The sequence below is a fragment of the Oryx dammah genome, unplaced genomic scaffold (assembly GCF_014754425.2).
Source record: "Oryx dammah isolate SB20612 unplaced genomic scaffold, SCBI_Odam_1.1 HiC_scaffold_12, whole genome shotgun sequence".
Taxonomy (NCBI): Eukaryota; Metazoa; Chordata; class Mammalia; order Artiodactyla; family Bovidae; genus Oryx; species Oryx dammah.
The window spans coordinates 10680165-10707777 of NW_024070196.1; the positions used below are offsets into that span (position 1 = coordinate 10680165).

The window sequence follows — 27613 nt, forward strand, 5'->3', positions numbered from 1 at the left end:
AATCTGCCTGCCAATGCAAGAGACATAGGAGAGTTGGGTTTGATCCCTGGGTTGGGAAGATTCCCCAGGAGAAGGGAATGGCTACCCACTCCAGCACTCTTGCCTGGAAAATTCTATGGGCTGAAGAGCCTGGAGGGCTACAGTCCATAGGGTTGAGCACAACAACAGGAGACAACAACAATGCTTACTTAAACTCTTAATTAGGGTTAGGAGTAAAAGAGGAGCTCAAGAGAAAGATATCAGTTCAGTTCAGCTCAGTCGCTCAGTCGTGTCCGACTCTTTGCAACCCCATGGACCGCAGCATGCCAGGCCTCCCTGTCCATCACCAACTCTCGGAGTTCACCCAAACCCATGTCCATTGAGTCGGTGATGCCATCCAACCATCTCATCCTCTGTCGACCCCTTCTCCTCCTGCCCCCAATCTTTTCTAGCATCAGAGTCTTTTCAAATGAGTCAGCTCTTCACATCAGTTGGCCACAGTATTGGAGTTTCAGCTTCAACATCAGTCCTTCCAATGACCACCCAGGACTGATCTCCTTTAGGATGGACTGGTTCGATCTCCTTGCAGTCCAAGGGACTCTCAAGAGTCTTCTCCAGCACCATGGAACTGTTATTGTTTAGTTGCTAAGTTGTGTCTGACTCTTCTGTGACCTCACGGACTGAAGCCCTCCAGGCTCCTCTGTCCATCGGATTCTCCAGGCAAGAATACTGAAGTGGGTTTCCCTTTCCTTCTTAAAGGATCTTCCTGACCCAGGAATTGAACCCTCATCTCCCACATTGCAGGTGGATTCTTTACCGCTGAGCCACCACTGATAGGCACTAAAAAGATTACCCATTTGACACAAATGGGTATTTGGTTATTTTTGTTCTTTTTTCTTTTTTTTTCTTTGGCAGCATTGATTCTTCTTGGGAATTATAGACAGAGGTGAATGAAAGAAATCATTGGAAAAAAATTTTAGGTCCAATCACAGTGTAGACATCCCTGATGCACGTCTACACTTTATTCTCAAGGGATGTATGGACAGTGACTATTCTAATGCTGCCAACAGGAAATTATGTCCCTGCCTGCAGGCAACTTCTCTTTCTGGTTAAAGCGGTTTTCTTAAGCAGGGCTTGCTTAACTGTACTGTGCTGTGCTGAGTTGGCTTCAGTCGTGTCCAACTCTTTGTGACCCTACAGATTGTAGCCCACCAGGCTCCTCTGTCCATGGGATTCTCCAGGCAAGAATGCTGGAGTGGGTTGCCATGACCTTACCTACTCAACCTCAAGTAGGATCTGCCTGTTAACCTCTTTCATGGAACCAATGTTGGTGTAATTTTATACTCAAAGACTCCTTTCAGACCACTCTGCCTTAGCAAGAAAACATATACAAAAGGAAGGCAAAGAGACATAGAGGGTAGCCCACCTATTTTTCTCTTATTTAGAGGAGTCATTTTGGAGCTTAAAAAAGGCTACTGGAAATGCACACGTTCTGTTATTTACTACCATATAAAATGGAAAATACAGTATTTAAAACTGCAAAAGTTAAGCTGTATAAAAACTTATATAATGAAAAGGAAGTCGCCCTTCTATTCAAGAACTCTAAATTCCCTGCCCAAAGGCAATCACAGTTAATTATAAAGTGTGTTTTCTTCCAGAAAACTCCCTCTGTACATAAAAGCATGTGCCATTTTAAAAAAAGTGAGAGCATATGGAAATAATACCTTTCAGCAGTCTTCTGTGATCTTTTTTTCCTAGAGCAGATTTCTGAGAACTGGTTCTCAGTTTAGTTCAGTTCAGTCGCTCAGTCGTGTCCCACTCTTTGCGACCCCATGAATCGCAGCACGCCAGGCCTCCCTGTCCATCACCATCTCCCTGAGTTCACACAAACTCACATCCATCGAATGGGTGATGCCATCCAGCCATCTCATCCTCTGTCATCCCCTTCTCCTCCTGCCCCCAATCCCTCCCAGCATCAGAGTCTTTGCTAATGAGTCAACTCTTCGCATGAGGTGGCGAAAGCATCACACGGTACCTAGTACCCTGTAGGTGTTGAACCAACAGTGAAGTTGCTCAGTCGTGTCCGACTCTTTACGACCCCATGGACTGTAGCCTACCAGGCTCCTCCGTCCATGGAATTTTCCAGGCAAGGGTACTGGAGTGGGCTGCCATTTCCTTCTCCAGAGGATGTTCCCAACCCAGGGATTGAACCCAGGTCTTCCACATTGCAGGCAGACACTTTACTGTCTGAGCCACCAGGGAAACCAATGAATGATTTCAATTCACTAATTCAGGAAAATACTTTCACATTTTGAAATCTGACAGTACCAATTTGCCTCAGAAAATGCAATCATCTATAGTTTACTATTTAAACGATGTTTAACAGTATCCGGAAGTCGTATTTCCACTCTCTATGTGGAAACAAACAAGGCATTGTTTCAACTAGTTGTTGGAGGAGGCGGGAGATCAGAGCCCTGCTGAAAAGTCCGCAGTGGAGAGGAGCTGCCAGATTCTGCGTGGGGAGCCCTCCCCTTGCGCTGAGACTGTCCAGCTGGATGAGAGGCACAGTGCAGCTTCTGAGAGGACGCCCATCCTGTGGTCCAATCGAGCACTCAAGTGGGCTGCAGAGGAAGAGTCCAGGGCCACTGAGGCAGCAGAGGGCAATCTGCTGAATATGGATTTCGTTTTAGGACCCCCTGCTGTGGTTCTAGTACAGGGGAATTTTCTTCAGTCAAAAAGTAGTTAAAGTCCTGATCTTCACCTGAAAATTAAAGAACTACTAAACAGCACAATTAGTGTAGAAGTTCTGTATTTGTGTGGCTGATTGGATGGTGTCAAAATCAACATTATGAAATTGACAGGCTGCACGACATGGATGGCGGGTGAAAAAAGTGAGATGGAGAAGACCTATCATATGACATCCCTTATGTGCCAAATCTAAAAAGAAATGATACAAACGAATCTATTTACAAAACAGAAAGAGACTCACAGACTTAGAAAATGACCACAGAGGAAGGATGGGGGAAGCGATAGTTAGGGAGTTTGGGATCAACATGTATACACTACTATATTTAAAATGGATAACCAGCAAGGACCTAGTATATAGCACAGGGAACTCTGCTCAATGTTATGTGGCAGCCTGGATGGGAGGGGAGTCTGGAGGAGAATGGATACATGTATATTCATGTAAAGGATCCAAAGGCTGAGTCCCTTTGCTGTCCACCTAAAACTATCATGACATTGCTAACTGGCTATCAGTTCAGTTCAGTCACTCAGTCGTGTCCGACTCTTTGTGACCCCATGAATTGCAGCATGCCAGGCCTCCCTGTCCATCACCATCTCCTGGAGTTCACTCAGACTCGCGTCCATTGAGTCAGTGATGCCATCCAGCCATCTCATCCTCTGTCGTCCCCTTCTCCTCCTGCCCACAATCCCTCCCAGCATCAGGGTCTTTTCCAATGAGTCAACTCTTCGCATGAAGTGGCCAAAGTATTGGAGTTTCAGCTTCAGCATCAGTCCTTCCAATGAACACCCAGGACTGATCTCCTTTAGGATGGACTGGTTGGATCTCCTTGCAAACTGGCTATACTCCAATATAAAATAAAAAGTTTTAAAAATAAATGCAATAGATTTCTTTCTGCTGCTGCTAAGTCGCTTGAGTCGTGTCCAACTCTGAGCGACCCCATAGACGGCAGCCCACCAGGCTCCCCCGTCCCTGGGATTCTCCAGGCAAGAACACTGGAGTGGGTTGCCATTTCCTTCTCAATGCATGAAAGTGAAAAGTGAAAGGGAATTCGCTCAGTCGTGTCCGATTCTTAGCGACCCCATGGACTGCAGCCTACCAGGCTCCTCCATCCATGGGAATTTCTAGGCAAGAGTACTGGAGTGGGTTGCCATTGCCTTCTCCGTGATTTTTTTCCTATTTTCCTCTATTTCCAGAGAAGTAATTTTTTCCCTTTATAAGTGCCCTGCTGCTGCTGCTAAGTCACTTCAGTCGTGTCCGACTCTGTGCGACCCCATAGACGGCAGCCCACCAGGCTCCCCCGTCCCTGGGATTCTCCAGGCAAGAACACTGGAGTGGGTTGCCATTTCCTTCTCCAATAAGTGCCCTATAAATACTCAATATCTTCTATAAGATATACCCACTTGAAATACAATGCTTGCATTAGAAATACATCAAAAACGCAATTGACAGGCTGCATTTTTTAATCCGTTGACACAGATTTACTTAACTACTTGTACCACATGACCCACTGATAAGCACCCTGGTTTTAGAATGAGTAGGTCCCAAAGCAGCCTGTCCAGCCACTACTATATTTAGTACAAAGCAATTTCTATGTGATTGTGACCTTTTAGATAAATGCAGTGTACCTGTTTATGTCAGTTTTCTGGAACATACCTGACAACCAGAAAGTAAGCAAAAATGTAAGGTGCCAAATTCTTGCTGTGAAACTTATGCCCTAAAGCTCTTGTCCTTTACTTATGGGCAGACTGCCTGAGTCTTCCACACAAGTTGATTTACTTTTACTTTACACATAATTTTATTGTTTTATTATTCATCATTGCACATACAAAGCTACTTATTAATATGAACCCTCCTGATGAATGGTTCTTAGTTCTGGCTGTACATCAGAATGACTGAAGGAGTTTTAAAAAATCCCAGTGTCTAGGCTATGCCCTTACACAACTGCTCTTCATCCTGGGGTGATCTTGTCCCTCAGGGGACATTTGGCAACATCTTGTGACATTTTTGATTTTTACAGCTTGTTGGGAGGCTATTAACATCTGGGGGCAGAGGCCAAGGATACCGCTAAACATCCAATGCATAGGCCAGCCGCTCCAATGAACCATTATCTAGCCCAAAATGTCTATGGTGCTTAGGTTGAAAATCCTGTCCTAGGCCAATGAAATCAGAATCTCGGGCGTGTTCAGTCACTTCAGTCATGTGTGACTCTTTGCGACCCCCTGGGCTGTAACCCATCAGGCTCCTCTGTCCATGGGATTCTCCAGACAAGAGTACTGGCATGGGTTGTTGAGCCCTTTCTCCAGGGGATCTTTCACACCCAGGGATCGAACTCATGTCTCCTGCACTGTAGGTGAATTCTTTACCGCTGAGCCCCTGGGGAAGCCTCATAGTCTCTTGAGTTGGGACACAAGGCCAGCAGTTTTCCTATTTTTTTTTTTTTTTAATGAACTTGCTTTTACATGATGAAGACATGCGCTTGAGCATGGGTGGTCAGGAGTTCTCATTTGTGTTTTGACATCCCCAAATAATGAATTAATGAACATGATAAACTGTTATTGCTGACCGCAAGTGGCCAAGCGGCACTGTCTGACTCATGACTCTGAGTCCTTGGTGGGTCACCCAAATCCTTGCCCCAACCCCCAGTGACCTTCTCCTCTTCCATCTTACTCGCCGCTTTCTCTCCTCCATGTCCAGGAGTTTTTAAAGCTTCCAGGCGGTTCCAATGTAGAGCCAAGGTTGAGACTCACTGCTTTAGTGTACTTGTTCTCAAGCTTTGGCTGCCATCAGAATCATCCGGAGGGCTGGAACTTCACACACTAAATGTACACTGCACAGATGTTAGTTATTCTGAACTGCTATAGTTTGTAATTATAAACCGAAACATACCAATTATTCATGACCATGAAGAAAAGGATAATAAAAATAAATTTATCCCCCCTTTTAAAATCCATTGCAGATGTTAATGCCACTATTTGGACATTATCTTTGTTATTGTCATGACATCTTATTAATGGGATAAGTAAAACCAGGGGTGCCTTTTCCTTTGTGCTAATTTCACTTCCAGCCCATCCAATGAGGCTGACGGCTTCTCCTCCTTCCCTTCATCCCACTCCACCCATCCTAGGGAGGAATGAGAGATTTATGAGTACACTTTGTAATAGCTGGATACCTCAAAGTAAATACAATGTTTTCTTCCCCTCAACATGGATTACTCAGGTCACTTGAAGTTGGCCATGGTGAACCAGGTATAGTCTTTAAAAAGTAGGGTTCCGAGGTTTTTCCTTTCTGGGAGTGGGGCTAGGAGGTATTCTAGAAGTTGGTACATCATCGAACCAGCAGTAAAGATGTTCTACATCTTCTGACAATACAGACTGGCATGGTAATAAAGCCTGTGATGCTGAGGCCTTTCATGAGAACATGTTTTCAGGCTGTTGCAAATCTCAAATTGGTTGTAATAAAATAAATCACTGTGCATGACTGAGAATGAATTTTGCTCTTCCCTGAGGCTTTAATTGCTTCAGGATTGAGGCAGAATTTTCACAGAAGTCAAATGAAATCAAATCAAATCAATAAAGCAAAACCAATGGCTTCTGCCCTACTCCTACGATTTTTCCTTTGACAGGGTTCTCATACCTCCTGGCCAGCCCTAGAATTTGGAGAGCATGACAGACACAGAGCAGAAACTCCATAAATGTTCCCGACTCTGGTGCTGGGTGCTCTCTGTGATAAGGGCTGGGGGTGGGGGGTAAGGGGGAACAGAGAAGCACTCCTTTGAATGAGAGCAAGTGGCTTAGTGTTATAAAGAGCGTGGGCCCTGAAGCTCAACTTCCTGGGTTGGACCAAATCCCAGCTCCTTTATATTCCAGATCATGTGACCTTGGTATGCTGGTTAACCTCACGCTTCTCAGTTTCCTCCTCCAGAAAATGGAAACGGTGAAGGCAGCTACCTTGCAAGTTTACTGTGGGTGACAGAAGAGACGATCCAGACAAAGTGCTTAGCAGAAGTAAGTATCAGGCAATGGGAGCTATTTGCACAGCCTACCTTTATCAGTCTCTGCTTTGTGTCTGCGTTTTCCAGTGAGACTGTGAGGGAGGGTCATCCTGGTTACCAGGTGCAGGGTGGTGGCACAAAGGGCCCCACTGACCAGGAGTTGTCTACCCAGAAGAGGAAGAGATGCAATGGTCCCTAAGGAAGCTGCAAGCGGCATCCTGTAGCAGCTCAGCAGATGAAGGCCTTGGACCTACGTGACTCAGGCGATAGAAGTCTTTCTTAGTGAAACCCAGAGATGAAAGAGAACCTGTGCCATATATGGTTGATGTGGATAGGAAATCAGAGCCCCTTAGAACAGGGTCTGACTCATTGAAGATCATAACTGGGAGTGCCTGTAAACATGGATTTTGAGGAACTGCTCTGGCTACTCTGCACTTAGATCAGAAACTTGAAGTTGTTGCTACTACCTGCTATCCATCTATTTACCTATTCAATATTGAGTGTTTTGGTTTTGGCTGAGGCCTTCACTTTTTAGAATCTGAAATACATAGATGTTAATAACCAGGTGAAGGAGAGAATAAAAAAGAGGAAAAAATATTTTAAAAACCAAATTCCAAACCCAGGAAGGTTATTTCATTAGAGGAAAGATGGTTCACCCAAGATATGGGCTTAGTATCTCCAAGAATCTCAGTCACCCAGTTTCATTCTCAGGGGCTGGGGATGAAAAGAAATATCTCTCTTAGATAACTCTGCTGTAAGGATGCCAATCTAGAATCAATAGACTTCAGACTCCCACTTTTTCAGTATACCTAAACCAAAGGATCTTTGGATGGAGAAGAATTAAACTTATCTAAAAAAGAAAAGTGAGAAGTACTCAATATCAAGATTGTACAGTTTACTGTCAGTACTTTACGATTTAATTCATAATGGAGAGAAGCTTTACATTGGAAAGAATGAAGTCAACTTTTCCTGAATGGAGAAAATATAATTATAGAAATTATATAATTATAGTTAATTATATAAAATAAGTGCTCTGACCTGGACACACAGTGAGACTCAAAACTTATTGAAAAAATGTTATTGTTTATCTTAAGCACTCTCTATGGTAGCACATGTTGCTGCTGCTGCTGCAAAGTCTCTTCAGTTGTGTCCAACTCTGTGTGACCCCACAGACGGCAGCCCACCAGGCTTCCCCATCCCTGGGATTCTCCAGGCAAGAACACTGGAGTGGGTTGCCATTTCCTTCTCCAATGCAGGAAAGTGAAAAGCGAAAGTGAAGTCACTCAGCCGTGTCCGACTCTTAGTGACCCCATGGACTGCAGCCTACCAGGCTCCTCCGCCCTTGGGATTTTCCAGGCAAGAGTACTGGAGTGGGGTGCCATTCTAGTACTTACTTAAAAGAAACATGAAGGTGAAAATGAAGCAGAACAAAACAAAATGAAATAACCGGCAGAGATTTCTACACGTAGATTTAGGTAGTAGTCCCAAAAAACTTACCAGGAAGGTGGTAATAAGTAGCAAAAAGCAAAAACCAATGGCATATTTTAGAGCATGCAGCATATTGAATGCTGCAATGTGTAAAATCTTAAGAACTGGGGTTAGTTCTTCATTGTAAAGCATGTCATGTGTTCACAATTATCCTGTGTCGCTGGAAACGATGACCCAACTAAGATATGGTATGTGGTGTGAAGAAAATGATACCATATGTGTCTGGTGGAGAACAAAGAATATGGTTGATGCTAAAGGTGAGGTATTACAGTAAACAAGGTTGATTTTGAATACTTAACAGAAATTCATTGGGAAATAAGACTTCACAATTTGCAATAGCTGAGGCATAAAGTGATAGGAAGACATGTTCAAGACGTCTGAGTTACCTGTCATGTAACTGTCATGCTTCCCTTAAGAATGGTGTGCTTCTTCACCCACTAAAGTATCAGAAGAGGGAAAGATGGACCATACTGCAGGGAAGGAGAAATTCTGGCTTCCAGCTCTAGCCCTGTCGAAAATCTCTGGGCTGTGGCTTCCTCTTCTGCCGTATAATCTTGTTCTTGCCCAATATTTCCAGCTCTTAGATTGCATGATTTAAAAAAAAAAAAATCACAACACCAATCTGTAACTGGTTTCTCTGAAACTATTATCGGCTCCATTTATCCCTAACCTAGTCTAACCTCAATCCCTCCCTTCACTTTATTTATTATATATATATTTATTTATTTATGGCTGCACCATGAAGCATGTGGGATCTAGTTCCCTGACCAGGGGGTCCAGCCTGCGCTCCTTGCAGTGGAAACACGGATTCTTAACTTCTGGACCACTAGGAAAGTCTGTCTCTTAATTTTATATGGTTAATTTTGTTTTCCCAATTTCTCTTTTATTCTTCCCAACCATGAATATTTTAGTCCTTTTTGCTTTTTTCTTTATAGTCCTTTTTGCCTTTTTCTTTAGTTCTTTTTGCTTTTTTTTGTCCTTTTTCCACCCCAAAAGATGAAGGATGTCACATATTATGGAATCCCATAGATGAAGCCCTGAGACTATTTATTTACCTTGACTATATAAATAGTATTTTATCTCTCTCCAGGGAGAAGTTAAAATACATGGAAAATTTGCCCAGTGAATATAATAGGCACCATTATAAACTATAGGAAAAAATAGTAGGTTAATGGCTATTTTAAGCTTCTAGTCAAGGGCTTGTTATAAATCATAGTGCAAAATTAAGGATTTAAAAAAACTTTGAAAATTAGTTTGATCCTATTTTGTCTTTTTTCCAGACATTTGGAAATGAGACAATACTAAACTGTATGAGTCAAGAATAATAGAGTTTAACCTAGTTTTACTTCTCAGTCTTGATATTTGACACATGCTATATTTCCACTATAAGCATTTTGTTTATTTTTAGAGCTACCTAGAACAGAAAACATACAAATTTGGGGTCGAATGTAATTAGCCTACAGTGACGCTGGGTTTCCTTTCATAGACACTTGAGTACTGAGAGAGCCTTGTGCTATTTCTTTGAGATTTAGGGCCAAAGTTCTATTTCCTTTTAATCTCTCTCAAAAGACTTGGCACATTTTTCTACATGCAGCAACTGTCTAAGGATATTGACTCATGAAGATCAGTCACCTAAGCAAATGTAATTGTAAGTTTGGTAAATGATACTTATCTTAGATATGAAAAACGACAGCATTTTAGACTTGGACAAGTGCTTAGAGACCATCTAGATCAGTGATTCTCTAAGAACTGTCCTTGGAGCCCTGGAGATTCCCTGTCAAGGTTCAGGGGAACCTTCCATAGCATTTGCAAGATCAGGAAAACACTGAGATGACTGCCTTTTCCACCGGTTGATTTTTGCACTGTTGGTGCAAAAGTGACAGTGGGTAAAACTGTTGGTGCTTTAGCATGTATCAAGCAGTGGCACCAAACTGTTCTAACACTAGTTGCATTCTTACCCATCACACACTAGCAGGGAAAAAGCTTATGCTGCAAGAGAAATGGTGAAGACTCCAGCCAGGTCCTAGGCCACAATAGCAACAGACAAATATTTGTTGCATTTATATATATACAACCAATTTATTTTTCTAGAAATGAAAAATACAAAAATGAAATTGAGACAATTCCATTCAAAATTACATCAAAAAAGAAGAAAATACTTAGAATATAAGGAATAAATTTAACTAAAGAAGTATAAGACAGGTATGCTGAAAGCTGCCAAATACTAGACAAATCAAAGATCTAAATTAATGTTTATGGATTGGAAGGATCAGCCTTGTTAAGATGGCAATATTCTCTAAAGTCATCCAAAGAGTCAATACAATCCCTAGGTAAATTCAAAGAAATTAGCAAGTTGATCTTAAAATTTGTATAGAAATGTAAAGGACCTAGAATAGCCAAAACATTTTTTGGAGGAAAAAAAAAGAACAAAGTAGGACTTATAGTACCTGTTTGAAAACTTACTATAAACTACAGTAATCAAGACAGGGTGGTACAACAGTAGACACACAGGTCACTGGACTAAGGAAGAAAAGATAAATAAACCCTTATATTTATTATCAATTGAATTTTAACAAAGGTGCCAAGGTAATTCAGTAAGGAAAGGACAGTCTTGTTAGCAAATGGCATTGGAACAACTGGATATGCCTATGCAAAAAAATGAACTTAGATACTTACCTTACATACTGCAAAAACATTAATTGTGATTACAGATCTAAATTAAGGGCTAAAATTATAATATTGCCAGAAAAAAATTAAAAGATTTTTTGTTATCTAGGCTGAGGCAAAGATTTCATAGATATGACACCAGACACGTGATCTACAAAGGAAACATTTGATAAATTGGATTTAATAAAAATTTAAAAATTTTGCTCTTCAAAAGCTACATTTATAAAATGAAAAGAAAAGCCACAGAGTGGGAAAATATTTGCAAATCATATATCTGATGAAGGACTTCTGTCCAGGATAAATATTATCTATTAAAATATAAATACTATGTATTTTTAATCTATGATGTTTCATGTAAACAACATTTTGTCCATTGTCAGACATGTGTGTGATAAATCAACTTCACTCTATTAAAAAAGAAGCAAAACAACAATAACATGAAAAGTCCTACAGTTAAAAAAGATAAAGAACTCCTACAATTAAAATATATCATAGTTAAAATGAGTAAAAGGCCTAAATAGACATTTCACCAGAGTAGAAATACAAATAGCTGCTGTTGCTGCTGCTGCTAAGTCGCTTCAGTTGTGTCCGACTCTGTGCGATCCCATAGACAGCAGCCCACCAGGCTCCCCCGTCCCTGGGATTCTCCAGGCAAGAACACTGGAGCGGGTTGCCATTTCCTTCTCCAATGCATGAAAGTGAAAAGTGAAAGTGAAGTCGCTCAGTCGTGTCCGACTCTTAGCAACCCCATGGACTGCAGCCCACCAGGCTCCTCCGTCCATGGGATCTTCCAGGCAAGAGTACCGGAGTGGGGTGCCATTGCCTTCTCCACAAATAGCTAAGTACATGAAAATAAAAAATGCTCAACATCATTCATCATTAAAGGAAATGTACATTAAAGCCACAGTGAGCTACCACTACACATGATTAGAATGCTATAATAAGAAAGACTGACAATAATAAATGTTGGTGAGGATGTGGAGAAATTGAAGGCCTCATATAATGCTGGTGGTAATGTAAACTGGTACAACCATTTTTTGACATTGGTGTGATCCAGTGATATTCAGATGTCTCCACTGTTACTCATTTGTTTGTATTTATGCAATTTTATCACAGGTATAGTTTTGCGTATTGACCTCCAGTCAAGATATGGAACAAATTCATGACCACAAGGATCCCTGATAATGACCTCATAAGTGTGATTATAAAAATCACACTCCTTTGCCCTCTCTCTTGAACTCCCTCATCCCTGGCAACCATTAATCTGCCCTCCATCTCAATAACTCTGTCAGTTCAAGATGAATGGAATTAAATGTGACACTTTATAAGACACGTTCAATTCTAGTACCAGCTTTTTCTTCTGGGCCATTTCCACAAACTAAATATTTATCACTTCATCAGAGTTCATCACAGTTACTGCAAACAAGTAAAAAATTTCAAAACCACAGTAGAGGTAGAATTGGGCTCATCAGCTGAGAGACTGCCTATATTCTATCATCTGCAAGCAGGGCCAATTTGGATTAGTGTCTGTAAAATTATAAATAGCTTCAAGTTCTGGTTCACATAATTGGAACTACAAACGTTGACTCCTCACATTCTGAGAGTCTAGGCTCCCTCTCTTCCTTCTTCCTTCCTTCACTTTCCCCCTTTCTTAAACATATCCGAAAGTCTTCAGTGTGACTGCTGAATTACACAGTGGCTAAAAGTGAGGTCTCAAGGATGACTCTCCATCACCCAACTCTGTCTTCTTCCTCCCATCTCCTGTAGCTCCCCCTTCCTTCCCCAATAATTTTTAAAGGTTGTTGTATACAGATAATACCTGTGCCACAAAATCACATACATGCATGCATAGTTTTAAAAAAGAAGGAACATGGAGTAGGTCTCATATGTTTCCTCACCTTCCCCTTTGTCTGTGACAAGGCCTTTCTGTCCATTGTTGTTGTGTTCAGTCACCCAGCCGTGTCCGACTCTCTGCGACCCCATGGACTGCAGCACGCCAGGCCTCCCTGCCCCTCACCATCTCCTGAAGTTTTCCCAAGTTCATGTTCATTGCATGAGTGATGTCATCCAGCCCTCTCATCCTCTGATGCCCTCTTCTCCTTCTGCCCTCAAATCTTTCCCAGCATCAGGGACTATTCCAATGAGTCAGCTATTCGCATCAGATGACCAAAAAACTGGAGTTTCAGCTTCAGCATCAGTCCTTCCGATAAGTATTCAAGGTTGATTTCCCTTAAGATTGACTGGTTTGATTTCCTTGCAGTCCAAGAAACTCTCAGGAGTCTTCTCTAGCACCACACTTTGAAAGCATCAATTCTTTGGCACTCTGCCTTCTTTATGGTCCAGCTCTCAAAACTGTATGTGACCCCTGGGAAGACCATAGCCTTGACTATACAAACTCTTCTTGGAGGAGTAATGTCTCTCCTTTTCAACACATTGTCTAGGTTTGTCACAGCTTTCCTGCCAAGAAGCAAATGTCTTCTGATTTCATGGCTGCAGTCACCATCCGTGGTGATTTTAGAGAGTCACTAATTCCACCTTTTCCCTCTATTTGCCAAGAAGTAGTGGGGTCAGATGCCATAATCTTAGTTTTTTTAATATGTGGTTTTAAGCTGGCTCTTTCACTCTCCTCCTTCACCCTCCTCAAGAGGTTCTTTAGTTCCTCTTCGATTTCTGCCATAGAGTGGTATCATCCGCGTATCTGAGGTTGTTGATATTTCTCCTGCCTATCTTGATTCCAGCTTGTAACTCATCCAGCATGGCATTTCTCATGATGTACTCAGTGTATACATTAAACAAACAGAGTGACAGCAGACAGCCCTGTCGTACTCCTTTCTTACTCTTGAACCAATCAATTGTTCCTAACAGGGTTCTGACTGTTGCTTCTTGACCTGCATACAGGTTTCTCAGGAGACAGGTAAGATGGCCTAGTATTCCCATCTCTTTAAGAGCTTCCCCAGTTTATTATGATCCACACAGTCAAAGGCTTTGGCATAGTTGAGGAAACAGAGGAAGAGATATTTCTCTGGAATTCCCTTGCTTTCTCTATGATCCAGCGACTGTTGGCAATTTGATCTCTGGTTTCTCTTTCTTTCTAAACCCAGCTTGGACATCTGGAAGTTATTGGTTCTCACAATGCTGAAGCCTAGCATGCAAGACTTTAAACATGACCTTACTAGCATGGGAGTGCAATCGTCTGATGGTTAGCACATTTGTTGGTACTATGCTTCTTGGGAATTCGGATGTTGACCTTTTCCAGTCCTGTGGCCACTGCTGGGTCTTCCGGATTTGCTGACATATTGAATGCAACACCTTAATGGCATCATCTTTTAGGGTTTGGAATAGTTCTACTGGAATAGTTCTGCCTATTACCAAATAAATATTTCTTGAATTTTATAGCCCAGAGATAAAAATTCATCTATGTTTAATTATGACCATAAAGTTTAATTGGTCTATCAAAGACATATAAAATGCAGTGATTTTTCAGATCAAATAACTTTAAGTATGTAAAGCTTTTATCTTTAAGATCTCTGGAGAGTACCTCTCTTTTTTTGTTCTGTGTGAAATTTCCCTGAAATAAATGGAAACTTTGTCTTTGTTTTGTTTTTGTTCTTTTTCTTATTTAACTGCAACATGAACTGCTGCTTGAAGATTAAGCCCCTTGGTTCAGAGCTGCTACCTATTGCTTGAAAGATAATGGAATGAATGTCTCTAAGTGTGTGACAAAGAACTGAAAACTTCAGTTTTGATCAGAAAACATACAGTTTTGTCCAACAGGTTTGATGGATACCCAGTTGCTAAGACCTTCCAGGAAACTAAGTCTGGAAGTTTGCTAACATAAATGGGGCAGACAGAGGGAAGGTAATAGCCCTGGGTGGTTCGGCTCATTTATGTCAGCAGTCACCTCAGGAACAGGCTGACTATGTATCACTGTCCTTAATGGGATGCCATGAGATGGCCCATCTTTCATTTCTTCATACAAAGATGATGACTTGAAGGAATTTCTCTGGTTGTCCAGTGGTTAAGATTTCGCCTTCTAATGCAAGGGGTGTGGGTTCAATCTCTGGCTGGGGAGCTAAAATCCCACGTGCTTCGTGGTCAAAAAACGAAAACGGAAGCAATACCGCAACAAAATTCAATAAAGACTTTAAAAGTGGTCCACAGTAGGGAAAAAAATCTTGAAAAAAGATAGTGGTTTGAAAGATCAGTGATTGATTTCAGATCAGTCACAAAACTATTTTAAAAAAGAAACATACTTTGATCTCTTGGGATTATGCCATCTACTACTTCGGTGGTTGTGGGCATCAGTCACTTAAGAATAGCGAAGGTTATGAAGGCTTACTCTTATTTTGAGGTTCAGTTCTTGAGCTCTGACCTGCTATGGGACAAAATGGAGGAGGATGAGAGACAGAGATGAAAGGTAGGGCCAGGGCAGTTGGTGAGATGCTGCAGGGGTTGATAAACTTTTCTGTAAATGGTTAGATAGTAAATATTTTAGGCTTTGCAGATCCTCTGGTATCTGTCGAAACCATTTATGTAAGCAATGGGTATGGCTGTGTTCCAATAAAATTTCATTTGCATAAATAGGCTTTGGGCCAGATTTGGTTCATGGCTGTAGTTTACCCATCCCTGGGTCAGAGAATCAGACAGGATTAAGCGGAAGTGGTGAGCACTCACTGCTTGCAAGTTAGGCCCTGGAATATCACCTTCATGCTTCCAGACTCCCTGTGGATTTATTTCCCTCCTTCATGGTAATCCAGGAGCTGGAGGCAATTTTAAGATTACACCATAAAATCAATAAAAACATTACTATGATACTATTTCCTCAGAACAAAAAGCAGGAAAAGTCTCAACTAATCATCTACCTTTAAAGTTAAAAGCATGATCATAAGACTGCAAAACCTAGTGTTCACACAGTTCTGAATACCTTCTTGGAGGATGTATTAAGCGCCTTGTAAGACCACTGCTGTGTTCCATTTAAAATCTAGTCAGTGGTTTTGAGAAATAAAATTTCTCTTCAGGGATGTGGCAATGCAAATTTGGGTGTTGATATTAGGAAGATTTTCTTTTAATTTTTTATTTTACTTTACAATACTGTATTGGTTTTGCCATACATCAACATGAATCCACCACGGGTGTACATGAGTTCCTAATCCTGAACCCCCCTCCCACCTCCCTCCCCATACCATCTCTCTGGGCCATCCCAGTGCACCAGCCCCAAGCATCCTGTATCCTGCATCGAACCTAGACTGGCGATTCGTTTCTTACATGATATTAATAGATCTGTCTTCATATGCTACGATTTGGTAAATTTCTGTAACAACCGTCTCTTACCAATTTTGTCTTAGAATAATGTAGCAACCCAGTTACAACTAAACCTCCACGTTTTACCAAGCAACTGGCATACCCCAGATATGTCATTTAACAAAAATAACCCAGAGAGATTGTCTGGAAAATGTCATCAATCCAACTTAAACTCTCATAACATTTACTGTCTGAAATCAGTGCTTTTTAATCTGTGTTTCACGGGGCATTGTAAAGTTTTAAAATAAATGACCATTAACTGTAACATTAATGGAAAAGGCTTGAAACCTAATTTTATCTTTGTGTCTCTGGGGAGTAATTAGATTAATTTCGGTATAGCTGTATATATTACTTTAGGAGAAGGAGAAATGACAGTTTCTCTGTTTTTAAAGAAAATGTTAATAGGTGTTTTCCATTCAAAATGTAATTTTTTTCCCCAGTAAAACTGTGTTCAGTGATCCTCCAAATTTTAACAAAACAGTGGAATATAAAATTCCCCTGGCAGTCAGGCTAACTTGATGGAATATATGTTTGTATCCTCAACATGGAATGCTAGCCACTCAAAGGCATGTCTGTCCCAGATTTCTTTGTGCTTTTTGTAGACACTTAGTAAATGTGTGAATTGATTTGGGGATTATCCAATATGAAGGCAGATAGTGGATTTGCCTGAAATGCCAAGAAGAATTATAATGAACAAAGTTCAGACATAAGCCACACAAGTCTTTAAAGTGTTTAGAAAAGAATTCTGCCTAGGAAATTCTGCCTAGTTCCCTGTGCATGCCTTGGGGGCTCTCTAAAATTCTGATCAAAATATAAAAGGATTATGCTCAAGATTTATATTTAAAGCATATTTAGTGCACAGATATATATATTGATGTTTAAGTATATACAAATGTATAAGATGTTGTCTTTATCTATCTATATATTTCAGCAGTACACACTATTTGTATGAGCTCAAAATTGGAAGCTATTCAAATTCCTACTTAAGTAGAATGAATAAATAAATTGTGATATATTCAGACAGTGAAGTGCTATACAATAATGAGAATGAATGAGCTACACCCAACAGCATGGGTTACTCTCACAAACATCATGTTGATCAAAGAAAGTCAGACAGAAAAGAATATTTACCGTATGGTTCCATTTATATAAAACACAAAAGTACGAAAACAAATTCATGCTGTTAGAAGTCAGGAAAGTGGTTGCCTTGGGAGTTTGGGTAGTTAGTGGCCGAGGGACTTCTGGGTGCAGGTAATGTCCTAATTCTTGATCCTGGGTACACAGGATCAAGTTCATTTGGTGAAAATTCACAGAGCTGACACTTCTGTGCATTTTTTTCCTGCATGTATGTTATACTTCAATAAAATGTCAAAAAGTTTATAAAGTATTATGGCTCTTAAATGATATAAGTGAAAATGAAAGTGAAGTCGCTCAGTCGTGTCCGACTCTTTTTGAGCCCATGGACTGTAGCCTACCAGGCTCCTCCACCCATGGGATTTTCCAGGCAATAGTACTGGAGTGGATTGCCATTTCTTTCTCCAGGGGATCTTCCCAACCCAGGGATTGAACCCAGGTCTCCCGCATTGTAGACAGACGCTTTACTGTCTGAGCCACCAGGGAAGTCTTAAATGATGTAACACTACCTTAATTTTCATAGGTTTAGCTTTTATAAATCAAATTTGCGGAAACAAAGGAAATAGGCAGAGACACACAGCATTTGTGATATACATGACACAAAAGACAGATTCTGGAGTATTCTAGACATTTTTGTTTTTGAAACTAAGTTAAAAGTTCACATATTCTTTTTAAGGCAGATATTCTATAGAATTGCCCTTTATGTGACATAAAACTCATGCGGGATTGGGGCATACTACATTATTCAATATTTGGCAAAGACATACGCGCCATTACTTTTTATATTTTGAAATGAATGATTCTGGATATTTTGGACTTGCTCAATATTGTTAGCTTTACTGGTTGCTTTTAAAATTAGGGATATTAGAGATCATCATACTAAGTCAAGTAAGCCAGACAAAGACAAATAACATATGATACATGTGGAATCCAAAAAAATGATTCAAGTGAACTTATTTACAAAACAGAAATAGACTCACAGACATAGACAACAAATTTATGGTTACCATAGGGAAGCAGGGGGAGGGTAAATTAGGAGTTTGGGATTAAAATATATATATCACTATAGATAAAACAGATAACCAACAAAGACCTACTGTATAGCACAGGAAACTATACTCAATATCTTGTAATAATCTATAACTGAAGAGAATGTAAAAAAGAACTGAATCACTTTGCTGTACACCTGAATATTATAAGTCAACTATATTTCAATAAAAATTAAAAAAACAAATTTAGGGATATTAATAAAGTTCCTATTCAAATAGCTTCAGATTTAATGAAATCATTTCATTAAATTTCATATGTAAATTTTTAAAAATTGAGAATTTCTAGCTTATTTTTATAAGAGTCGGACACGACTGAGCCACTTCACTTTCGCTTTTCACTTTCATGCATTGGAGAAGGAAATGACAGCCCACTGCAGTGTTCTTGCCTGGAGAATCCCAGGGGCGGGGGAGCCTGGTGGGCCGCCGTCTATGGGGTCACACAGAGTCGGACACGACTGAAGCAACTTAGCAGCAGCATAGTTGATTTACAATATCATATTAGTTTCAGGTGTACAGCATAGTGATCCAGTGTTTTTATAGATTATATTCCACTAAAGTTACTACAAAATAGTGGCTATAATTCCATGTTCCGTACAATATATACTTGTTGTTTATTTTATACACAGTAGCTTGTATCTCTTAATCTCCTACACTAACTCCCCTAAACCAATGGTAACCACTAGTTTTTTTTCTATATCCATGAGCCTTTTACTGTTTTGCAATACACATCCATTTCGTTTATTTTTTAGGTTCCTCAAATAAATTATATCATACAGGATTTGCCTTTCTCTGACCTACTTCATAAAGCATGATATTCTTTAGGTCCACCATGTTGCTGCAAATGGCGGAATTTCATTCTTTACTTATAGTTGAGTAATATTCCATTGTAGGAATATACCACATCTTTGTACATTCATCTACTTGCACATATCAGCTACTGTATATAATACTGCTATGGATAATGGGGTCGCATGTATCTTTTCAAATTAGTATTTTCATTTTTTCCTCAGATATAAACCCAAGAATATATTGTTTGATATTTCTATTTTTAGTTTTTTGAGGAACTTTCACACCGCTTTCCACAGTGGCTACACCAATTCACATTCACACCAACAGTGTACAAGGCTTCCCTTTCTTCCACATCTTTGCCAGCATATGTTATTTGTAGACTTTTTGATGATAGCTATGCTGACAGGTATGAGGTGATGCTCATTATTATTTTGATTTGCAGTTCTCTAATAATTAGTCAAGTTATCATTTTATGTGTGTGTTAGCCATATGTATGTTGTCTTTGGAAAAATGTATATTCAGGTCTTTGGCCATTTTTTGATTGGGTTGTTTAATTTTCTTTGATATTGATTCTACAAACTGTTTATTTTGAATATTAAGCCCTGTTAGTCATATCATTTACATAATTTTGTCCTATTTTGTAGGTTGTCTTTTTGGTTTGCTGATGGTTTCCTCTGCTATGCAAAAGTTTTTAAATTTATTTAGGTCTCATTTATTCCTCTTAGTTTTTATTTCTTTTGCCTTATGAGACAGATCCAAAAACATATTGTTATGACTTTTGTTAAAGAGTGTTCTGTGTTCTCTTCTGATGATTTTATGGTTTCTGGTCTTACATTTAGGACTTTAATCCATTTGGAGTGATTTTTCTTTTTTCTATATGGTATAAGGAAATGTAGCCATCCAGTTCTCAGCACTACTTATTGAAAAGAGTGTCTTTTCTCCACTGCATATTCTTGCCTTCTTTGTTGCAGATTAATTGACCATAGGTGCATGGGTTTATTTCTCGTATCCCTATTCTGTTCCGCTGATCAATGATGTGGCTGCTTTTGTGCCAGGACCATGTATTTTATTTACTGTAGGTTTATATATAGTCTGTGTGGTACTTTGAGCATTCTTTGGTATAGTCTTTCTTTGGGATTGGAAGGAACACTGACCTTTTCCAGTCCTGTGGCCACTGCTCACTGCTAAGTTTCCCAAATTTGCTGACATATTGAGTGCAGCACTTTCACAGCATCATCTTTTAGAATTTGAAATAGCTCAACTGGAATTCCATCACTTCTACTAGCTTTGTTTGTAGTGATGCTTCCTAAGGCCCACTTGACTTCACACTCCAGGATGTCTGGCTCTAGGTGAGTAATCATACCATCATGATTATCTGGGCTGTGAAGATCTTTTTTGTATAGTTCTTCTGTGTATTCTTGCCACCTCTTCTTAATATCTTCTGCTTCTGTTAGGTCCATACCATTTCTACCCTTTATTGTGCCCATTTTTGCATGAAATGTTCCCTTGGTATCTCTAATTTTCTTGAAGAGATCTCTAGTCTTTCTCATTCTATTGTTTTTCTCTATTTCTTTGCATTGATCACTGAGGAAGGCTTCCTTATCTTTCCTTGTTATTCTTTGGAACTCTGCATTCAAATACTTAAAATTCTCCAAGTAATGCTCAAAATTCTCCAAGCCAGGCTTCAACAGTATGTGAACTGTGAACTTCCAGATGTTCAAGCTGGATTTAGAAAAGGCAGAGGAACCAGAGATCAAATTGCCAACACCTGCTGGATCATTGAAAAAGCAAGACAGTTCCAGAGAAACATCTATTTCTGCTTTATTGACTATGCCAAAGCCATTGACTGTGTGAATCACAATAAACTGTGGAAAATTCCTCAAGAGATGGGAATACCAGACCACCTGACCTGCCTCTTGAGAAATCTGTATGCAGGTCAGGAAGCAACAGTTAGAACTGGACATGGAACAACAGACAGGTTCCAAATCGGGAAAGGTGTATGTCAAGGTTGTATATTGTCACCCTGCTTATTTAACTTATATGCAGAGTACATCATGAGAAATGCTGGGCTGGAAGAAGCACAAGCTGGAATCAAGATTGCCGGGAGAAATATCAATAACCTCAGATATGCAGATGACACCACCCTTATGGTAGAAAGCAAAGAACAGCTAAAGAGCCTCTTGATGAAAGTGAAAGAGGAGAGTGAAAAAGTTGGCCTAAAACTCAACATTCAGAAAACTAAGATCATGGCATCTGGTCCCATCACTTCATGGCAAATAGATGGGAAACAGTGGAAACAGTGACAGACTTTATTTTTTTGGTCTCCAAAATCATTGCAGATGGTGACACAGCCATGAAATTAAAAGATACTTGCTCCTTGGAAGAAAAGCTTGACCAATCTAGACAGCATATTAAAAAGCAGAGATATTACTTTGCCACCAAAGGTCCATCTAGTCAAAGCTATGGTTTTTCTAGTAGTCATGTATGGACATGAGAGTTGGACTATAAAGAAAGCTGAGCGCTGAAGAACTGATGCTTTTGAACTGTGGTGTTGGAGAAGACTCTTGAGAGTCCCTTGGACTGCAAGGAGATCCAACAAGTCCATCTTAAAGGAAATCAGTCCTGAATATTCATTGGAAGGACTGATGCTGAAGCTGAAACTCCAATACTTTGCCCACCTGATGAGAAAAACTGACTCATTGGAAAAGACCCTGATGCTGGGAAAGATTTAAGGCAGGAGGAGAAGGGGATGACAGAGGATGAGATGGCTGGATGGCATCACTGACTCGATGGACATGAATCTGAGTAAACTCTGGGAGTTGGTGATGGACAGGGAGGCCTGGTGTGCTGCAGTCCATGGGGTGGCAAAGAGTCAGACACGAATGAGCGACTGAACTGAACTGATAGTATAGCCTGCAGTCAGGAAGGGTGATACTTCCAGTTTTGCTCTTTTTTCTAAGATGGCTTTGGCAATTTGGATCTTTTGTGGTTTCATATAAATTTTAGAATTATTTGTTTAGTTCTGTGAAAAATGACATGGGTATTTTGATAAGAATTACACTAAATCTGGAGATTGTTTTGTGTAACATGGCCATTTTAACAATATTAATTCTCCCAATCCAAGAGCATGAAGTATCCTTACATTTCTTTGTATCATCTTCAATTTCCTTCATCAGTGTTTTACAGTTTTCAGAGTATAGGTCTTTTACCCTCTTGGTTAAGTTTATTCCTAGGCATTTTATTTCTAGCTTCTTTTTAAATATAATTTGAGACATATCCCCAAATGTCATTCATTATTCTTTCATATTCCCTGTTTAATTCCTATGCGTTTGGTAAACTCTTAGGGAGGAAGGTCTAGAAATGCAACATTTAGTTTTATCAATAAAATCAGGTGTTCATATCCCACCTGGAACTATGGGAAAGCCATAGACACTCATGTTTATGTCTCATGCCTACAAATTGCCTAGCCTTTCCTGCAATAACTGGATGAGACATCAGTTTGGCAAAAAATGTTCCTCTGAGCAGATATATATGTCTAAGCAATCAGATCATCAAAGGACTTAACCTTTTTTTTTTTTTACAGTTTATTTATTTTTATTTTCTGGCTTCCTTCTGTCAGTTGATCTCACCAGCATGACAATGAGTATAGAATACAAAAATCTGTTTACCAGATGTTCCAATGCAATCTGCAAGACTTAGAACACAAATGCTATTCTGGAGAGCAACCTCTGTTTCGTATACATTCTTCCTTTGTAGTATGTGACTTCTGTCCTAAATAAACAACTAAAGAAATATTGGATTTAATGCAGGAAAGAAAGGGGGATGACTATTTTTGAACACAGTCTTTGAAAATTTATTTCTGTACTAGGGCTGACATCTGGATGACTATGAAGTTTGTCTTACGAGGCATATGGAAGAGAAGCAGTGTGGCAGCTCAGCTAACAGCATGGCCTCTGAGATCAGGCTGGATCCTGATCCTGGCTCTGCAACTTGCTGACTGTGTGACCTTGAGAACATTCTTTAAACACTGTGCCTCAGTCTTCATTTTCAGGCAATAGCAGTGCAGTAAGTTTGCTGTGAGGATCCAATGAGTTAGCTTGGTAAAGAGTAAACACTAATTAAGCTTTAGGGGGCAGTATTCTCCCGTTATAAATTGGAATGGTGGTGCTGGTTTAGTTGCCCAGTCGTGTCCAACTCTGTGAACCGTGGACTGTGACCCACCAGACTCCTCTGTCCATGGGATTTTCCAGACAAGAATACTGGAGCAGGTTGCCATTTTCTTCTTCAGGGGATCTTCCCCGACCCAGGGGTCAAACCCGCCTCTCTGGCATCGCAGGCAGCTTCTTTGCTGACTGGACCACCAGGGAAGCCCTATAAACTGGTACACATAATGTATTTTCAGTGTATACTTTTCCTTCATCGATTTAGGAAATGCTTCTCAACGCAGTAGCCAGCAAGTTCTTGTTAAAATGTAAAACAGATCATGTCACTCATCTGTTCATCACCTTCTAAAAGTTTCCTATCTCACTCACAGAAAGAAGCTAAAGGTTTTATAAAGGTGTATAGGTAGGGTGACTAGGCTTCCTACTTTTCTCATGCCTACAAATTGTCCAGATGCAATTATTGATAGTGTCTCCTTTTACCCTTAAAGCATCTTGGTTTGGACAATAACTTAAATGGTCATCTATTGCTAGGCCCTATGTTATCTGCTTCCCTGCATCGCTTACCCTACCCCAGTATTTCTGCGACATCATGTGTTACTATTCTCTCCCTTCCAATCAACCACCACGGCTTCCTTGCTGCTCCACTGACCCTCTGGGCACATTCTTGCCCCAGGGCCTTTGCACTTGCCATTTCCACTGGCTGGATGCTCTTTCTTTATAGACAGTGGCATGGTTTGCTCCTTTCAGTTTTAGTTTTTATTCAACATTGCCTTCTATTGAGTTCTTTACTCATTCCTCCCCCTTTTATTCCTCTTCTCTGTTTTGCTTTTCTCCTTAGCTGCTATTTCACAGACTTAACTTGATTGTTGTCTTGTTCTTCTACTAGAATGTAAACTCCTTGAGGACAAGGATTGTTTTTGTTCAGCTATTTCCCCAATAACTGCCATATAGGAGGTGCTCAATAAATATTTATGAATGAATAGATAAAGAATATTTAGAGAAGAGAGATCTGATGTGACTAAGTAACCAAATGGCCAACAGTTGCCCACCTCCATTACTTTCTAGTATAAAACTCGATCTAAAATTATAGGACTCCCATGTTTAAGTGTTATGAGAAGCATGATTTGAGTAACTTCTGTTGTCTATCCCATTTGCCAAGTAAGTCATGATGGCAAATGATGCTGATGAAACTTTTAGAGAAGTTTAAATTCTAAATTCTCTAAATTTTCGAGAAATTTAAATTTGCACATTCGCAAAAATAATACTAAATCTGAGGGCACATGTTTTTCCAGTGGTCATGTATGGATGTGAGAGTTGGACTGTGAAGAAAGCTGAGTGCCGAAGAATTGATGCTTTTGAACTGTGGTGTTGGAGAAGACTCTTGAGAGTCCCTTGGACTGCAAGGAGATCCAACCAGTCCATTCTGAAGGAGATCAGCCCTGGGATTTCTTTGGAAGGAATGGTGCTAAAGCTGAAGCTCCAGTACTTTGGCCACCTCATGCGAAGAGTTGACTCATTGGAAAAGACTTTGATGCTGGGAGGGGTTGGGGGCAGGAGAATAAGGGGACGACCGAGGATGAGATGGCTGGATGGCATCATTGACTCGATGAACATGAGTCTGAGTGAACTCCGGGAGTTGAACAGGGAGGCTTGGCGTGCTGCGATTCATGGGGTCACAAAGAGTTGGACACGACTGAGCAACTGAACTGACTGACTGAGGGCACACTTGATTTTTGCTTCTTGAGTTCAGGAACATGAAGACGTCAAACCTCCCAAATTTAAATAAACATTTTAGAGCATGTGGTTTTGTAAAATTTGATGTTCAAAATTGAAAATAAGGCTATCAAATAGTAACACTGAATGAGACTTATGTTCAGTTCTATTACAGTTTAATATCAACTATTACCTTTATAATGTAGGAAAGTTTTTCCAAGAAAAACTAGACCTAGTTAAAAATAAAATGGTAGCTATAGAAAGCAATAATTCTAGCTCCCAAGAGATTATGGTAGATCCAGAAAGCAGTTGTAGAATTTCTGGCTGTGTATCAAATTTATTTTGACAGAGTTTCTTAAGAACATTCCTTATTTAACCACTCTAGCCTTCAAATCAGCTTCAGAGACAGAAACATCATACCCCATTCTCTTTCATTTTAGTTCATACACTCTGTATGCAAACTGTGTAAATTTTGTATGATAGTAAAGAAATGACACTCCCATGCTAGCAACTCATGGGACAAAGACACTATAGAAATATTTCAGAATACAATAGCCAGGACATCTGCTTTTACTACACAGAATCATGGAATTACTGCAACACACACACACAGTGTGTATGAGAAAATTCTTTCCTCAAAAGTAAAGCATTTATGCAACACTATTTCAGTTTAGAACACAGCACCCTCTTCCGTGATCTGTCCTGCTTGATGGAGAAGTATACGTCACAATGTTCTGTACATCCCAACACCTTCCCAGTGAGAAGGGGACTGAAAGCACCTCTCAGCCCTGGAACAATCCTGCCGTGATACATGGTTTCCATCCCCCATCACCGAAACGGGAATAACTGTGCTGTGAGCCAAATGCTGAGGGTTAGCTGAGTAACCTCACATGAGAATAATTACTTAACAGGACCATGACAGAAAGCAATGAGATTCCCAGACACAGGAAACGAAAAGCCAGAAGGGGAGGTAGAGTTGGAGAGGGTTCTGAAGCCTTTTCAGACAGCAACTTCCTTATAATAAACAGCAAATTGGGTAATAAATTTATCACTCTGTCATTTAATATGTACATATATCCTTAGGTCAGCTAGTTAGCATAATGAACTTTCACAATCTTCCTGTGTCTCAGCTATGCCAGAAAATCAATCTGTTTCCTGTTCTCTAAAGAGCAAATAAAATGTCTGATGATATGGATGTTCATTTTGATATTCTAAATCACTTGTAGGTTGAATATTTCAGTTGAAACCGCAATTTGAAGGACTGTGTATTGCACAGAAATCTTGAAACAAGATTCTTTAATTGGTTACACCACTCAAGAGAGAGGAAATTAAACAATATAATGGCAGAACCATAGAAAAAGAACTCGACCTCTAAAGACAAACGAAAAACAGTCTTGTGATAGTGCATATATTTCTATCCTAGATTTATGGACTTTGAGCTATCCTGGTTTGCAGGGGCATAGTAGAGATTCAATAAATTCAAAAAGCAAGCCTGTCTTTAGATCCGGAATTGCATGGGAGAAAAACATTCTTATAGAGACAAATACAGTACATTTTTCTTATTTTGCTCATTCATCAAGTAGTTTTGAAACTGGGTGCACTGTGGGATGTGGAGAAACCGTGATAAATGAGGATGATGGCAGCATGCCTCAGGGGACCTGCAGTCTAGAAGGGGCAGACAGGCAAGGGAATTGTCAGAGACAATAGAGCGTGTGTTCCGTGCTCTTACAGGGCTAACAGAGAGTGTCATGGGAGCCCAGGAGAAAGGCCCTGACCCAGTCTAGGTCAGGCATGCTTGCCACACAAAGAAATGCTGCAGCTGAGATCTGAAGCATACAGTGGAATAAACCAGAGGAGGCATGAGGGAGAACACTTCAGGCAGAAGGATCGTCTTGCTTAGCTTGGTTAGCTGGATAAAGAGGAGTAGATGAGAGATGAGGCCAAATCAGAGACACCTAACAGGACATGATGAGCTGGGGTATATGGGGTACCAACAAGGAGACAGAAAGCTCAGTGAAGGGACATGTTCTCTTTCTGAAAATTTAGGGCATACCTAATTTTATGATTCCAGGGCTATTACTGGAATATATGAGAAAGCCCGGTTTTTATTTGCTTGATGATGAGTCAAAGGCAAACATCATGATTATACATGCAGTGGTGGGTAATTTGATCAGCTTGGTAGAGTAGCATGTGCAGACCATAGAGAATACACTGTGCCTTGTTTGTAAATGAAGACCCCCTCTGACAGATCAACATCATCGTCCTTATCATCATCAATATTTTAATTTGAAGCTCTCAGAAAAATCAGATTAGAAGTGTGTTTTGGTGCTCATTTCAGCAGCACATATACTAAAACTGGAATGAAACAGATATTAGCATGGCCCCTCGGCAAGGATGACATGCAAATCTGTGAAGTGTTCCTATATTTTTTACTTATCTAAGAAACAGAAAGAGACCCACAGACATAGAAGACAGACTTGCGGTTGCCAAGGGGGAGGTAGGGTGGGAGAGGAAGGATTGGGAGTTTGGGATTAGGAGATGCAAACTCTTATCTATAGGATGGGTAAACAACAAGGCCCTACTGTATAGCACA

The 27613-nt window shown here is 40.1% G+C and overlaps 1 protein-coding gene and 1 non-coding gene across 3 annotated transcripts in view; one reads left to right on the forward strand and one right to left on the reverse strand.

The window, feature by feature from the left end:
- EDNRA (endothelin receptor type A) overlaps positions 1-27613 on the reverse strand; it is a 76522-nt gene that overhangs the window by 38296 nt on the left and 10613 nt on the right. The window lies entirely within an intron of this gene.
- On the forward strand, positions 27346-27449 carry LOC120871673. The gene has a single exon (XR_005723096.1). It is a non-coding gene; the product is annotated as a U6 spliceosomal RNA (small nuclear RNA).